At 43.3% G+C, this 17,190-nt stretch overlaps 1 long non-coding RNA gene across 1 annotated transcript in view; it reads left to right on the top strand.

The window, feature by feature from the left end:
- The first annotated feature begins 2,530 nt into the window (after positions 1-2,530).
- Positions 2,531-17,190, top strand: part of LOC309635831 — a 105,174-nt gene continuing 90,514 nt past the window's right edge. Inside the window, exon 1 of the long non-coding RNA XR_014249053.1 lies at positions 2,531-6,005. This is a non-coding gene — a long non-coding RNA (uncharacterized lncRNA). The remainder of the gene's footprint in view (positions 6,006-17,190) is intronic.

Genomic DNA, 17,190 nt, shown 5'->3' on the forward strand with positions numbered 1-17,190 from the left:
TTTTGATCATGATATTGATAGTGATGACAACAGTAATGAAACAAAAGTTTCTTCCTAAGCCTTAATCATTTTAATTTGTCTAAGTGGGAAGTACAATTTTGGCATGAAAATGTTCGTGTTATTACCCGTGCCATTACCTCTGTTTACTAAGTTTAAATGAACAGACTGTTTCTAGTTGTACTAAAGCTCCAGACATTACTAGAACAAATGCTGGTCTCTTTTTATCACATTTGCAGCAGATGAGTTTAATCACAAAATCCTAAAATGGGAAAGGTTCTAGTAAGGCCATGTAGTTCAGCCATTCTTTTGCCTTCAAGCAAAACTAAACAGAAATTGCCTCAGCCCCACAGATTTGTAAAAAACAACAACAAAATTGAGTACTTTGCCTATAGTAGGTCCTTTAGAAGTAGAAAAATAAAAATCTACTCCCTCAATCATGCAGTCCAGAAGCTCTCAATTCGGGCTTCACAAATGCCCAGGACCATGTCCCACCTCACAGATACCCTGATTTAATTGGTTGCACGTAGGACCCTCCCTGAGAATCTGTATATTTTTAGCCTCTTCAAGTGATTGTAAAAGGCAGCCAGAGTTGAGAACCGCTGATCTATCCCTAATATTTTTAATATCTTTATTGAGATATAATCCACACACCATACAATTCACCCGTTTAAAGAGTACACTTCGGGCTTCCCTGGTGGCTCAGTGGTTGACACAGGTTCGAGCCCTGCTCCAGGAAGATCCCACATGCCGCGGAGCAACTAAGCCCGTGCGCCACAACTACTGAGTCCGCGCTCTAGAGCCCACGAGCCACAACTACTGAGCCTGCATGCCGCAACTACTGAAGCCTGCACGCCTGGAGCCTGTGCTCCGCAACAAGAGAAGGCACTGCAATGAGAAGCCCGTGCACCGCAACAAAGAGTAGCCCCTGCTCACTGCAACTAGAGAAAGCCCACACACAGGAACAAAGACCCAACACAGACAAAAATAAAAACAAATAATTAAAAAATAATAATAATAATAATAAAGTGGACACTTCAATGGTTTTTAGTATATTCATAGAGTTGTAAAACCATCTACACAATGTAATTGTAGGAGATGTGCATCACCCCCAAGAGACCCCACATCCAGCAGCAGTCATTCCCCATCCCCATGCCCAGCCACAGGCAGCCATTATCCCACTTTATGTCTCTATGAATTTGACTATCCTGGGTACCTCATATAAGTGGAATCATACAGTATTTGTCCTTTTGTGTCTGGCTTCTCTCACTTAGCATAATGTTTTCAAGCTTCATTCATGTTATAGCATGTGTCAGTACTTCATTCCTTTTTATGCCAGAATAATATCCCATTTTATGGCTACACCAGATTTGGTTGATCCATTCATTAGTTGATGGCCATTTGGATTATTTCTACTCCTTAGCTATTATGAGTATCCCTAATATTTAAAAGCACTTATAGAAGACCTGCTTTTAAAGTAATATAAAGCATGTATGCAACGGTTTGAAAGCATTTCTTGGGAAAAGGACACCAAGCCTTCTCATCTGGGGTTTCCTTTAACCACACCACTCTGCTATGGCGGAGAGAAGCGCCAAACACTTGTTGGACTTGCTGGAACTTAAATTTCTAATTATTTTGCTCAGCCTTACTTTCCTGACACTTATATCAATGATCCAAACACGTTCCCTTTTTAAACCAGGGTATGGCTTCACCTAGTCAGCTGACCATTTATTCTGACTCTGAGCAGAATTTCTCCATTCAACACCCTAGCACACGGCATCTTCACAGTTTTAGAACTTCCAAGTCGTTCACTTCAGCAGCGGTACCACCACCTCCAATGACTCTCCCATCGCCTCGTGAATTCAGATCCACGTGGTCTCCCCCAGCAAACTGCACACGAAGACTCCTCCATAAAAATGAAAGGAACTATCACACTTGAGGGCTTAGTTTCAAGCCCTGTGCTCAGCACTTTACATAGATTTTACTCACTGTAATACTCATGACCCCCTTGTAAAATAGGCATTATTTTCCCTGCTTTACAGATGAGAAAACTGAAATTCGGAGAGCTTAAGCAATGTATCCAAGCACACACAGTAGGTAAGTGACAGACACAAGATTTCCACCCAAATCAGTCTCCACCTTTTTATGATACTTCCTCTTCTGTTTATATAATCATGGAATTAATAAATAATTTGCCACAGTTGTGCTAGGAGCTATATACTAGGTCTGTAGAAAAAAAAGAATTAGGCAAAACAAGACCACCCTTGCCTTCATAGGATTTGCCATCTAGCAGAGGATAGAGATGCTAAATACATTATCACACAGTTATATAATTACACACTGTGAAAAGTACCAGGAGAGAAGGTTGCTCTGTGAGGAGAGGGAGACTGTCAGGGGAATAACCTCCCTGAGGAAGGAACAGTTGAATTCTGGGAAAAGCTTTGTCCTCCATGACAGCATTCTGGGGCAGCGGGGGAGGCGTATTCTCTGAGGAAGAGGCTTCCCGGGCTGAGGCGTGCCTCAGCAAGAATGCTGGGCAGGTGGGCACCCACTTCACCACCCTGCCTTCTCTGCCTCTCGTTTGCCCCTACTTGCCTGCCTACGGGGTGTCTCCTGCCTTTGTCCTTATTTCACTTCATGCCACGCGCTTGACTGTTTCTTCAGCTTACCAGAGCAAGCCGGGACCATCTCCGTAATGATCCACAGCGGCAGAAAACATTCCCGCTGAAACCAACGCCCTTGCCGAAGGGAGAATGTGGGCCAAATGCTTAAGTAACATGCTACACTCTTATTTGGTAGGTTTGGTTCCAAAAGACTTAGAGAATATTATTTCCGGCGGGGGTGGGGGAATGTGAAAAACGAGCCTGCTATTAGGCAGACACCAAATTACTGCAATATTAGAGTGGCTCTGAATTGAAGGTGAAGAACTGGGTGGCTTCCACTCAACAAGCCTTGGTTTTGCTGCCACCTGCAGGTCTGTTGCAAGAGGTGCACCGCGACTCACTTAAGCCTCATTACAGACCCCGAGGCAAGAGGGAAGTATGGTGAGAGCAAGTTTCAACTCATACAAGTACCTATAAATAGGACAGTGTCAGTCCTGGGCTGAGCGGACTATTCCCTCTGGGCGGTGAAGCTGGAACTTGGGTCTGCTTCTTTTGAGAAGCCAGATTCCCTGTTTTAGAGATAGGGAAGATGCACTGACTGAATGACAAAAGAGAACTTCTGGAGTGGGTGTTTTTAATCATCTTGGAGACCTATTGCCCTCTTCTGAATTGAACACATCCACCCTACCCTGGGGTCAAATCCACACCTACCTTGACCTGACCTTGGCTCTCTAACCCATCCCCAGCACTCAATTCCAACCACACTGTGAACTGTATAACTGCCACACCCACTTCTCTCTTGCCCTCCAGCCTGTGCACAGGATGTTCCCAAGGCCTGAAATGACTTACAATACCTGCCCATCCTCTTCTCCTGACTCACTCTTAGCTGATATGGATTTCAGCTTAAAGGTTATGTGCTCTGGAAAGCCTCCAACCCTTCCTGCCCATTCTATGTAACAAAAGAGAAACTCAGAAATAGACCCATATAAACATGGCCAGTTGATTTTTAACAAAAAGGCAAAGGCAATTTAATGAAGAGAGGATAGTCTTTTCAGCAAATGGTGCTGAAACAACTGGACATCCATATGGCCAAAAAAAAAAAAAGAGCTTCAATCCATACCTTGAACTATAGACAAAAATTAACTCAAAATGGATAATAGACCTAAATATAAAACCTAAAACTATAAAACTTATAGAAGAAAATATAGGGAAAAAATCTTTATGATCTTAAGTTAGACAAAGAGTTCTTAGATAGGACAATTTAAAAGAAAAGTGCAATCAATAAAAGAAAAAAATGATAAATTGGAGTTTATCAAAGTTTTAAGTATTTACTCTGAGAAAGAAAAGATAAGCCATAGACTGGGAGAAAATAACTGTGAATTATGACAGACAAATGGTACGCAGAATATGTAAAGAACCGTCAAAATTCAACAGCAAACAAGCAACCTCATTTTTTAAATGGACAAGATTTCAACAGACATCTCACCAAGCAGATACATAGATGGCAAATAAGCCGATGAAAAGATGTTCATATAATTAGTCATTAGGGAAATGCAAATTAAAACCACAATGTGATACCACTACACAACTATTAGAACAACTCGACTTTTTTTAAAAAAAGCCAACAATGCCACGTGCTGACAACGATGCAGAGCAACTGGAACTCTCACACATTGCTGGTAGGAATGCAAACTGGTACAGTCATTATAAAACTTTTCTCTTAGTTTTATTTTATCTTCAGTTTCTTATGAAGCTAAATATATACTTACCATACAACCCAGCAATCCTACTTTTCACTAATTAGCCAAATGAAAACCTACGTTCACAAAAAAAACAATATCCAAGTGTTTACAGCAGCTTTATGCATAACAGCCAAAAACAGAATGTCCCTCAACATGGGAGTGGATAAACAAACTGTGTTATACCCATTCACTGGAATACTACTCAGCAGTAAAAGGGAACAAACAATCAATACGTGAAACAACATGGATGAATCTCAAATGCATTATGCTGAGTGAAAGAAGCCAGGTTGAAAAGGCTACATTCTGTATGATTTCCACTCCGGAAAAGACAAACTATAGGATCAGAGAACACTTCAGTGGTTTCCCGGGGCTGGAGATGAGATGGCGCTTGACTGTTGTCCCCAGCCCCTGGAAACCACTGATCTGTTGAGGGAGTCATGGTGGTTACATGACTCTATGAATTTTCTAAAACTCATTAAACGATATGCCAAAAGGAATGGATTTTATTGTATGTGAATTTAAAAATAAATTTTAAAGTGGAAAAAAAAAATCAATTACACTCAAGGCAGCAGCCACTGGCCACATGGCACCTTAGCAGGATTTGCAAAAAGCCATCCCCTGTGGTTGCAAAACTCCCTGTTTTATTCACATTTCCAGGTACCCCTTGAGGAGAGAGTAGAGGCTGGATTTTAGCCCCACTCGCCTCCATTTTCTCCCCAAAGTTCGCACTGCACAAACTGCTCAGCCTTTCCCAGTCACCTAGGCTTGGATTATAATCGGCTATTTATTTATCTGTTTCCCCCCTACTGTGAATTTCTCAAAGAGCTTTTCTAATCCATCACCTCAGCCCCTGCAAGCTGCTCAAAAACTGGCACAACAAATATTTGTTGAATGGATAAATTCCCCCCCTCCTAGTACCCATCTCTGAACAGCCGATTCATGGAGCTCTTTCCTTCCTGTGAAGTTCTAAAGGAATGATCTGTGCCTCTCATTTGTCACAGCTAACAACAGAAGCAATGACTACTGACATAGCGATGGACAGGCAGGTTTCTTCTCAGCTAGACTGTAAGCTCTTTTATGGAGGGAAAATATACACAAACCTGTATCTCCCACAGAGCCTTCAGTAGTGCCATACACGTAAAAAGAGCTTAATAAATTCGATTCAAAGAAACACAATTTTTTCTTAAAAAATATAAGGAGAGGAAAAATCAGGCTACGATGCAGATAAAGGCATTTAGATAAAAAAAAAACATTTAGACAATCAACTCATTTTTATGACTGACAAGGTTTTAATTTTCTTTCTTTGCTAATGTGGGTATGTGTTTTTAGTAAAGAATACAAAGAATTAGGGCTTCCCTGGTGGCGCAGTGGTTGAGAATCTGCCTGCCGATGCAGGGGACATGGGTTCGAGCCCTGGTCTGGGAAGATCCCACATGCCGCGGAGCAACTGGGCCCGTGAGCCACAACTACTGAGCCTGCGCTTCTGGAGCCTGTGCTCCGCAATGAGAGGCCGCGGTAGTGAGAGGCCCGCGCACCGCGATGAGGAGTGGCCCCCACTCGCCGCAACTAGAGAAAGCCCTCGCACAGAAACGAAGACCCAACACAGCCAAAAATAAATAAATAAATAAATAAATAAATAAAATTAAGAATACAAAGAATTAATGTTAAGTACAAAAAAGCAGTGCAGATAAAAGTGGATGGAAGAAAAAAAAAGTGGATGTTCAAAATGTTTTCTTCTATATTTCCATAAATAAGTCTTCTGTATTTCTATATATTCTTATATCTCTAGAGAAAAACATGGAATATGAAAGGAGGTTGTTGTGTGGAGGTACGGCTCAGCTTCCAATGTGTTCCTAAGGCTATTCGTCTCATAAATGGGGATAAACTATAACACCAAGCTTCTGTCTTTCAGTGGGAGGAACACCGCAAAGCATTTCAGGATCCTCAGGGAAAAGGGAAAACGGCTCTTGACAGCATTTTTAGGATGGATGTTGATAATACATGTAGAGCACTCTGAGCATTCGGGAGGGGGGGAGGCAAATGCGGCTGCAGTGTCAGTCACCCCATCGGTCACCGGGATTGAGCTATCCCATGCACTACAACCCCATGCTGCTATCAAGGTACCACAGGCTTGAAAGTTGCTTTTAAGTACATTCAGTTGAATAAGGTGCCAATAGAGTTAACAACAGCCATGTGGCCAAGCAAAGAACTAGAAGCAGGTGGCCGACCTCGCGATTTCATTCGAGAAGGGCAGGGCCTGCCTCCCACACAAATCTCTCTTCCACAGTCACAGTCAGTGAGCAGAAATGCCGTCATTCCTTTAGGCCTGGCAGTTTTAGGGTTTTCAAAAGCTCCCTTTACATTTCACTTACCTCCTTGCACCTTGAATCTTGTCTGCTCTGGAGAGACACAGAGGAGCCTGTGACCTCGGAGTTCCAGCTGAGATCACACACCCATCCCCACGCCTCTGCTTCTGCCTTCAGGTGCCGCCATTCTGATGCTCAACGCTCTGGTGGTCCCACCTAATCAACTGACTAAGGAGGAGTCTGCCGAAGAGAGTGGTTAAGAGCAACGCCCCGAATGGAGTAATACAGACCAGGCCCCTGCCACTTACTTTCTGTGTGACCATGGGGAAGTTACTTAACCTCTCTGAGTCTCAGTTTCTGTTTTTTTTTTCTGCCCCTGCCCACCACTGCCTGCCTGAGTCTCAGTTTCTTCATCTGCAGAAGAGAAATAATACTTATCTCACAATGTTGTGTGAGAACTACAAGAGATAGTGCACATAAATGGCTCACTACACAGCCAAACACATAGTAAGCACATAACAAATGAATGACAATGTTTCAACATTCTTAATCATTCTAAAGGCAAACTGGGGAAAGGACAGAGAACATGACCTCAATTCTGCTATCTGTGTTCTCCAAAGGAAAACCTGAGCATTCACCCTGGTGACTTCCCTGTAAGAAGTTCGCAGTAGAGACATCTGCACCAAGCCTGACCCCAAGCTCTCCTGGTTCATGTGTCACGTATGACCTTTCTCTGACACTCAGCTGGAAACCAAAGCTGCCCCCACCCAAAGACACAATAGGCCAGCGACTGCCAATTCCGTTTCTAGAGCAGATCTGTATGTGCTTACTGCTTTGAAGAGGCCATTGGGCTGACTGCTTTCCAAGGAAGTCACTGACTATCAAACGAAAAAGTCTGAATGCATTTGGTGGTGTCATACACCCACCGTTAAACCCCGTCCCAAGTCACAGGTGGAGCTGGCCCCTGGCAGCAGTGGGAAGGAGAGTCATCTTGTCCTAGGCTCCCGCACACACCCTGACTCCCTTCAGAACTCTCTGACCCTCTCCAGGGTGCCCTCATGCTCCCTTCAGACAGCCTGAGCCCCATATCCTGAGCAACGCTCCCCAGAGACACTGATCCCTGACCCATCTTAGGGCTCCTTCCCCGGAGGTTTGAGGGTGCTTTTAGACATTGTCCTTGAGGCAATATACTGATTAAGAATTTAAGCTCTGCACCTCATTGCAGGACTATTTTCAATAGCCAGGACATGGAAGCAACCTAAATGTCCACTGACGGATGAATGGATAAAGAAGATGTGGTACATATATACAGTGGAATATTACTCAGCCATAAAAAAGCGTGAAATAATGCCATTTGCAGCGACATGGATGGACCTAGAGATTGTCATACTGAGTGAAGTCAGACAGAGAAAGACAAATATATGATATCACTTATATGTGGAATCTTAAAAATGGTACAAATGAACTTATTTTACCAAACAGAAATAGAGTCACAAATGTAGAAAACAAACTTATGGTTACCCAGGGGGAAAGAGGGGAGGGATAAATTGGGAGATTGGGATTGACATATACACACTGCTATATATAAAATCGATAACTAATAAGGACCTACTGTATAACACAAAGAACTCTACTCAGTACTCTGTAATGGCCTATATGGGAAATGAACCTAAAAAAGAGTAGATATATGTATATGTATAACTGAATCCCTTCACTGTACAGCAGAAACTAAGGCAACATCATAAATCAACTATACTCCAATAAAAATTAATTGAAAAATTAAAAGAATTCAAGCTCTGGAATCAAATCCCAGCCATAACACTAATCCCTGACAGACTCTGGCCAAGTAGTTCACCTATTTAAATAACAGAATAATAGAACCTACCTGGGGGGGTTGAATGAGATTTTTAAAACACTTGGCCATTGGTGGCATGTGGCAGATAAGTGCAGAAACCAAAAACAGAAAGGTTGGCTCATGTTAGTGGTGGCTACCTTGTGGTGGAATGAATGCCATGATCCTGTTAAGAAGGGTAAGAACTCTTAGACACTGGGCACAAGGGGAGAGACAGTTCCCAAGGAGCAAGGAAGATGCTCTGGGAGCTCTTTATAGCCCACTCTCCCTACCAACAAATCCCGGGGCCAAGCTACTCATAGATGCAGCAGCTCCTTCCTCGCTTAGATTTCAATATTCCAAATACTGGACTCTTGCCAGTGTTGCAAAGCCTGTTTAAGAACTAAGGGGCAAGGAAGAGCTCTCTCAGCAGCTTCCAGTCAATTCTGAAGATATGTCTCTCATTTTTCTCTACCAGAAAGCAATTTCCTAGGGAGCTAAAGCCAGGAGAGGGAGGTTGCAGAGATGGAGATTTATCGCCATCTAGAGGACACAGTGCCACAGTGCAAGACAAGTGTGACCCAGGAGATGTTCTGAAAGGAGTTTTTCCCTCTAGGACACCGCAGCCTCCCATGGGGCATGATGCCAGGGATTGACAGCCTGTGAGCCATCCAAGAGCCATCCACTGTTTTGAAATGCTTGATTTTTTTCAAGTTTTTTTCCTCTTAGTTTCTTGGAGATTTTTCTCTATTAGAGATTCTCACAGATCCTTTTCTAGGGGTGGTACAACCGCAGACTCCCGGGTACTGAAAGACGGTACCAGCCACCAGGGCTATACACTCACCCTCACAGATGCTATACTATGGGGTGGTTATGATTTGGTGGGCGGCAGGTTTTGATTGGTGAGCCATTTGAAAGTGATAAAGTACACTGTGTACTTCTTCCCCTTCGATCCACACCTTCATCCACTGTGATCTGACATCCACCCCCATTGTTTCCCTGAAACGGATCCTACCAACTTTACCACCCCTTGTCCTTTTTCAACTTTCCCTTAACGGATCTATCCGCCTGCTTGAGACTTTCTCTCCTACCTTTCTATAAAATAAAACAAAATAAAATAAAATAAAGTAAGATAAAATAAAATAAAGCTTTTGGGAGGTCTGACGTCTTCTGCCAGCGTTCAGTGGGCGTTCTATAGGAGCAGTTCCACGTGTAGATGTATTTCTGATGTATCTGTGGGGAGGAAGGTGACCTCCACATCTTACTCTTCCGCCATCTTCTCCCTCTCCTACCTTTCTGACTGCTCCTTCTTACCTTCATTCGCAGGCTCATCTTTCTCTGTCTACGTCTTAAGTGTTAACGCCTCCTCCAACTTCTGTCCTTGGTCTTTTTTTGTCCCACTTTTGAACAGAGGTCCTCCAACTTTATTGGGCATAGTATTAGCAGGGGAATTTTCAAAATACACACTGCCAGACCCCGAGGGATTCTCCTTTGGGGACATCTGTGTGTTTTTAAGTTGCTCATGTGACTCTGATGTGCACCAAAAGTTAAGAACCACTGCACTATTCCCAAGAAATTTTACTCATTGTCATTGGTCACTGACCCTACAACCACACACATTCTGACAACGCCACATCTTCCCATAACCAGTGTCCCATTGGTTCTTACCCATTCCTGAGAATGCATATTTGCAGCCTCCAGCAAAGGTGTTACCAAGTACTTCTGGAGTTCCCCAGGGGTGACTCACATGTGCTCACAGACACATCCAGCCCACAGTCCTGCAGGTGTCAACCTCAATTTCCACCTTCACCTTCACCTCCTGACCCCCACCTTGGCTGGGTGTTGCTATATCCATTAGGCACCACAGTCTCTTGCTTCAGTCAAGGCTGGTGGGAGGCAGCAAAGCTGACAATGTTCTATTGAACAGTGGACATAGCAGGCCATCTTAGGGGAGGTTCCCCCAGAAGCAGAGCCTGAGGCAAGGATTTGGGTGCAGGTGATTTATTTGGGAGGTGCTCTAGGAATATAGAGTGAAAGAATGAGAGGGTGAGACAGAAGAGGAAGAAAAGAAAGTTCGAGGATGAGCTATTCAGGTCACCAACGTGAGCAGCAGGGACTGGTTCAACCAGGGCCCCTGAGAAGCACAGAGGATGCCTCCAATGCCGTCCACTTGAAGAACAGATGGCTGCTCCCAAGGCCCGATGAGTGAGGGGACCATTGACTCTCCTGCATTTCTAGGCTGCAATTGCATGCAGGCTAAGAGGGCTTCTACAGAATCAGAGACGGCCCCAAGGCAGACATCAGAAAAATGACAAAGTGAGTCTGGGTTCCCCAGAAGGGTCCACCACAGCTACAACTGAAACCAGGGGTAGGCAGGAGGGAGATGACATGGGCACCAAAGGCGTCTGCCACACTCTCCTGCTCCCTTTTTATGTTACGCTCTGTAGGAAGAGCCCCAAAGCAGTGACACTTACACCCCAGTGTGGTTTTCAGAGAATCAGGCCTTTCAGTTTTTCTTTATAGCCTCCAATACACACCAATCGCTAGTTAGAGGTTGAATTCAGACATGCATCCATGAAAAGGGCATCACCCCACCCCCTCCTTGTGAGCCAAAGCCATGTGCACCTGAGCCACAGGGCCTTGCGGACACATCTGCTGCATTGGAGAGTCTAGAGAGGATTCCTGAAGGCAAGATAAGAGGCAAAGCCTTACTCTCCTCTACAGAGATCCTTCAGCTCCAACAATTTTCCCCACGTGTCCACTTATGTCTGAGCACCTGTGTGCTAATGGCTTTGTATGTATCTCCAAGCCAGATCTGCCCTAAGCACCATAAATCTAACTACCTACCAGATGCCTCTCCCAAGCAACTCAAACTCAACACAAATAAATCTCAACTCATCATCTGCCTTCCATCCCCACCACAAATCCTCCTTCCATTTCTGAATTTCCATCTCCATGAATGACACCTCTACTGCCTGGTAGCCAACAAGAGAAATCTGAGAATCAGTCCAGATTTAACCTCTACTTTTGCCATCTATGTCCAATTAATAACAAATCCCTTTCCATTAACAGTGAAATTTGCCTGAAGAGAATTTGCCTAAAACGTGTTAACTTGAAACCTATTTGCCTAATGATCAACTTCCTAATGATATTTTTTTGCCTAAAATTCTGAATTAGGGATTATAAATTCAGATTTTTATAACCAATTTGTCCAAAGATACTTTGAACCTAATTTTGTATTTTACATTAATTATACCTTAGTTTTGCAGCATAGCTTTTACCAGTATGATTATTTTGGACATTTCTGAACGCCCTTTTCCTATTTTACATACTTTTCTACATTTCAAATATTTTTTGAAACAGGCTATTTCTAGCAATAAATACTTGTAAAATCTGCAGCATTTCAAAAAGAATTTATCAAATTCATCCATTTGTATTTTTTTCTTGCCTCTATCTTTGGTTTGTTTTTCATGATGTAGTTTATGTATTAACCAAGTAGCATATCTGATATCCAATGGCATCTGGATTTTGCTAATGGCAGCAAAAATCAAGAACTATGAAAAGATGTTTGGAAAGATATGTCCACACAAAGACTTATACACAAATCTTCATTGCAGCATTATTCATAATACTCTCTGGCCCCAAAGTGGAAATAACCCAAATGCCCATCAATTAATAAGTGGAGGGGCTTCCCTAGTGGCGCAGTGGTTAAGAATCCACGTGCCAATGCAGGGGACACGGGTTTGAGCCCTGGTCCAGGAAGATCCCACATGCCGCGGAGCAGCTAAGCCCGTGTGCCACAACTACTGAGCCTGCGCTCCAGGGCCCGCACACCACAACTACTGAAGCCTGTGCGCCTAGAGCCCATGCTCCGCAACAAGAGAAGTCACCGCAATAAGAAGCCCGCGCACCGCAACGAAGAGTATCCCCCTCTCGCTGCAACTAGAGAAATCCCGCACGCAGCAATGAAGACTCAACCCAGCCAAAAATAAACAAGTAAAATAAATAAAATTTTTCTAAAATTAGTAAGTGGAATACAACTTACCAATAAAAGGGAATGAAATACTAATACAGGCAACAAAATAGATGAATTTCAAAAACATGATGAGCAAAAGACGTCAGAACAAAAGACTATGTACTATATGATTCTATATATATGAAATTCTAGGAAACCGTCATGACAGAAAGCAGACCGACGGTTGCCTGAGGCCAGGGGTTGAAGGAGGAATTGACTGCAAAAGGTCACTACTGAGAAACTGAGATGCCGAGGGGTTAAGTTACTTGTCCATTTCCACCAGAAAGTAAGCTGGTTTCCAACTCAGGTTCTGTTTTCACAAATCATGCTGCATCTCTGATCACAAGTTTCATAACATCTGTTTCATTCTGGTTCATATCTTCCTAAGATAGATCAACTTTCTTGCATCTAGAACAGTGTCTCTCAACCTCTGTTTTACTACTATTGTTCCCAAAAGGAGACTTTTTAGATTTTTTTTCCTAATGGCCTCCCCCATGAAATTATGTATCTGTTTATATACTGCAGCCCTTTGGAAGGCCACAGAACACCATAATAGCTAAAGTTTTTGCCTCCCCAAACCGGTCTTCACCCCCTTGGAGGCAACAGCACCTTTATTGAGAAGGTATAGTCTAGAAGATAATCCTTTGATGCAGAATTATCAAACATCCTGGTCTCATCATTTGCATACTTACAAATGATCCATGTTTACATGATAGCATCATGTGGTCAAATGCATCTATTTGGTGTTGATTTCTTTGGTCTAAATCAAAGAGGCAGAGTTTCAGAACCATCCTCTCCCCATGGGTGCACATGTAACCACCACACACTGACTATGCCCTTCAGATTAGAATGAATTATTTTACACCATAAAACTCTCTAAGTGGAGATGCTTTTGATTTAGAAAAGTCCAGTGGTTAGTGTCATTTGTTTCCTCCCAGGACTTCCCATCCTCCCTTTTCCAGCAAATATAGCAACCCTACCGGCCTTTGGGGAACTCTCTTCTCTCACTCCACGTGGCTCAGGTGAGGCTGCCAATCACGGTGCAATACCTACTCCTGCTTTCAGGGTGTCTGAGGCATGTGGCCTAAACTGACCAATCACAAGTCTTTAAATTATGGTCACAGTGATTGGCCCCAGAGGTGGGCACATGACATCAGCTAGACCAATCAAAATAAATGTGATCACTGTGAGAAAGAAATTCTCTATTTTATACAAAGAATTCTAAGGCTGTACCCCCCAAAAGAGTCTTAGCTAAAATAAGGCCCTGTACAAAATTCTGAAGTATGTCTCACAGATGATTTCTACCTAGCTCACCTCCAGCCTTCTCTCTAGTTATACATACAGTGATCTACAGCTGCAAGCCTGTGACCACCACAGACAGACAGACAGACACATAAACACACACACTCCTCATTATAAAGGGGGTAGAAATACCAAATAAAAGAATTTACACCAAAGTATAAGTGACATGCTGAATTATCTACTTCCAAAAAAGAGAACCAGTTAAGGAGGTAATACTTAACCTAAAAGAACGAATCTTTCTAATGGTGGAATTTCAGAACCTGTATCATTTAGGTAAAGAAACTATATGGAGGCAGAGAATCCTCGGTGCCTCCTAAATCACACCACATAAATAAATAATGATTAAGTTTATAAAGTCAGCACTGCGTTAAGCTCCTGGAATACAGACACTGTCTAAGTATACAACCAATCATTAATCTGAATTTCAAGGGAGGATTTCTCGCTCCAAATTCTTTAAACAGTTTACTCCCTTCCATCATGTACACATCAAGAGCCACAGCTAATCATTTTACATGTTCTATTTAGAGAAACTTTACTAACTCTTTTCATTCTCTTTAGATCAGGAATTGCTGGTGAAGAACAGAGTATGTTGGAGGAGACTTTAGATGTTCTCTCTAAACTGATGTTTAAAATCATTTATTTCTCCAAAGAAGATATACAGATTGCCAACAAACACATGAAAGGATGCTCAACGTCACTAATCATTAGAGAAATGTCAATCAAAATCACAATGAGGTACCACCTCACACCAGTCAGAATGGCCATCATCAAAAAATCTACAAACAATAAATGCTGGAGAGGGTGTGGAGAAAAGGGAACCCTCTTGCACGGTTGGTGGGAATGTAAATTGATATAGCCACTATGGAGAACAGTATGGAGGTTCCTTAAAAAGCTAAAAATAGAACTACCATACGACCCAGCAACCCCACTACTGGGCATATACCCTGAGAAAATCATAATTCAAAAAGAGTCATGTAGCACATGTTCATTGCAGCTCTATTTACAATAGCCAGGACGTGGAAGCAACCTAAGTGTCCATCGACAGATGAATGGATAAAGAAGATGTGGCACACATATACAATGGAATATTACTCAGCCATAAAAAGAAATGAAATTGAGTTATTTGTAGTGAGGTGGATGGACCTAGAGTCTGTCATACAGAGTGAAGTAAGTCAGAAAGAGAAAAACAAATATCGTATGCTAACACATATATATGGAATCTAAAAAAAAAAAAGAAATGGTCATGAAGAACCTAGGGGCAAGACAGGAATAAAGATGCAGACCTACTAGAGAACGGACTTGAGGACACGGGGAGGAGGAAGGGTAGGCTGGGACGAAGTGAGAGAGTGGTATGGACTTATATATACTACCAAATGTAAAATAGCTAGCTAGTGGGAAGCAGCCACATAGCACAGGGAGATCAGCTCGGTGCTTTGTGACCACCTAGAGGGGTGGGATGGGGAGGGTGGGAGGGAGACGCAAGAGGGAGGAGATATGGGGATATATGTATATGTATAGCTGATTCACTTTGTTATAAAGCAGAAACTAACACACCATTGTAAAGCAATTATACTCCAATAAAGATGTTAAAAAAATCATTTATTGTGTCTCCCTTAAATGATAAAATTCCAGCTGCCCCACACACTGAATCTAATTTCCTATGAATAGATACACGTGGCCAGACTCTAAAAGAAATTAGAGTGGGCTGTATTGGTCATAGAGCCTTGTTATGCTTAACACTTGCCACTCACAAATGTATATATACACACACACACACACCCTGCTGTTGCCATAATGGACCAAGACTACACACTCCCCCAGCTGACTGACAGCAGAACAGTTCTGGGAACCCATTGCATTGATTGGCTGAGGAAACCTTAGTGACTACTCACATGTATGGCAGAGGTGGTAACAGCCAATCAGTAAAGGGCAGTGCTTAAAAGGGCCAATCACATGCTACCATAGCTTCATGGCAACTTATAAGGATTCAGCTCCACAAGCACTGATGTAGCTATTCTGCCAGCAACTAAGGGTCTGTTTTGGTACCTGACCTTGACTGAATGAAGCTATCTGTATCTCCAGAGATAGGCAACTTGAGTTCATAACAGGTGTGTAGCTGATTCAGCTAAGCACAATCAAATAGACAAATCTCCTTGGCAACAGAGCACCTGGCTTTTTATTACCACCTGAAATATACATGCATGAGACACCCACCCTTCCAATAAGTGCCCATGTCAGTTGAAGTCCAATCAGTTTCTATCTTTCAGCCTTAGAAATTTAGCTAAGATTACAAACTGACACGGGGGTCTAACGTGAATGAGACTAGAATCCTAAAAAAAATGTGATATAGTCTGTCCTATTTCTAGCTAATCAACCAACAAATATTTATTCAAAGCCTACATCACACAAAGAAATATAAGCTGCAGTCTCTTCCCTTAAGAGAATTTCCATCTAGCTGTGGAAATAAGATGGATATACAATTAATGTGGCTGTTTTCTGTTGAGCATCAAATTAGTGGGCCAGCTTCAGATAAGATGAGGGGATTGGGGATTTAAGGTGGTGGAGGAGGAGGTGGAAATGGAGTTCATCTCTCTCCACGAATGCATCAGGAATACATCTATAGATGTAACAATTCTCACAGAACACCAGCTGAAAACTAGCAGAAGACCTTGGACACCAGAAAAGACTATAAAGATCCCTGCATAACTGGGTAGGACAGAAAAAAAGAAGGGAGAAGGAGGAGGAGGAGAAGAAGCAGGATGGGACCTGCACCCCAGGTTGGGGGAGCTGAAGCAGAGGAGAGATTCCCAAATACGGGGAAACCCCGTCTCCACAGGGAAATCGACTGGGACAGGAGGGAAGCATTTGAGGCTGTCGGAAGAGGGTGAAGTGGCCGATCTGTGGCAGACGGGACAGAATGAGAAATGCACAGACGGTCCGGTCTGTATCTCGGCCCTTTGTGCCCTAGACTGGGACATGTGTTCACAGGTGTGCAAGGAGGCTGGGAGCTGGTGCATGGGGACTGGAGAACGGGCCCAGAGTGAGAACTGCTGTTGGCTGTGGGGAGACGGACTGAGGGGACAGGAGGGAGGAAATCTGCAGCAGGGAATGCTTATGGAGGAAGACGGGACTGCCATGGAAGCACGCACTATTGCTGAGTCACACGCAGGGGGAGGAGCCGCTATTGCAGCCTCTCTCTCCCCACACGCTGGCGCCTGCCAACGACAATATAAGAAGCCCACTCAGGGCTGGCTCTTGTGCGCCAGCTGCCGAGCAATAAAAAAAGCTCCCTCAGAGCTGGCCCTCATACGTCGGCTGCAAGGCAATAAAAAAAAAAGCCCTCTCAGGGCTGCCCCTTGCACGCCTGCTGCCGGGTGCCAGAAAAACCCCTGCC

Source organism: Balaenoptera borealis (assembly GCF_965194805.1).
Source record: "Balaenoptera borealis genome assembly, chromosome: 10".
In the NCBI taxonomy this organism is placed as follows: domain Eukaryota; kingdom Metazoa; phylum Chordata; class Mammalia; order Artiodactyla; family Balaenopteridae; genus Balaenoptera; species Balaenoptera borealis.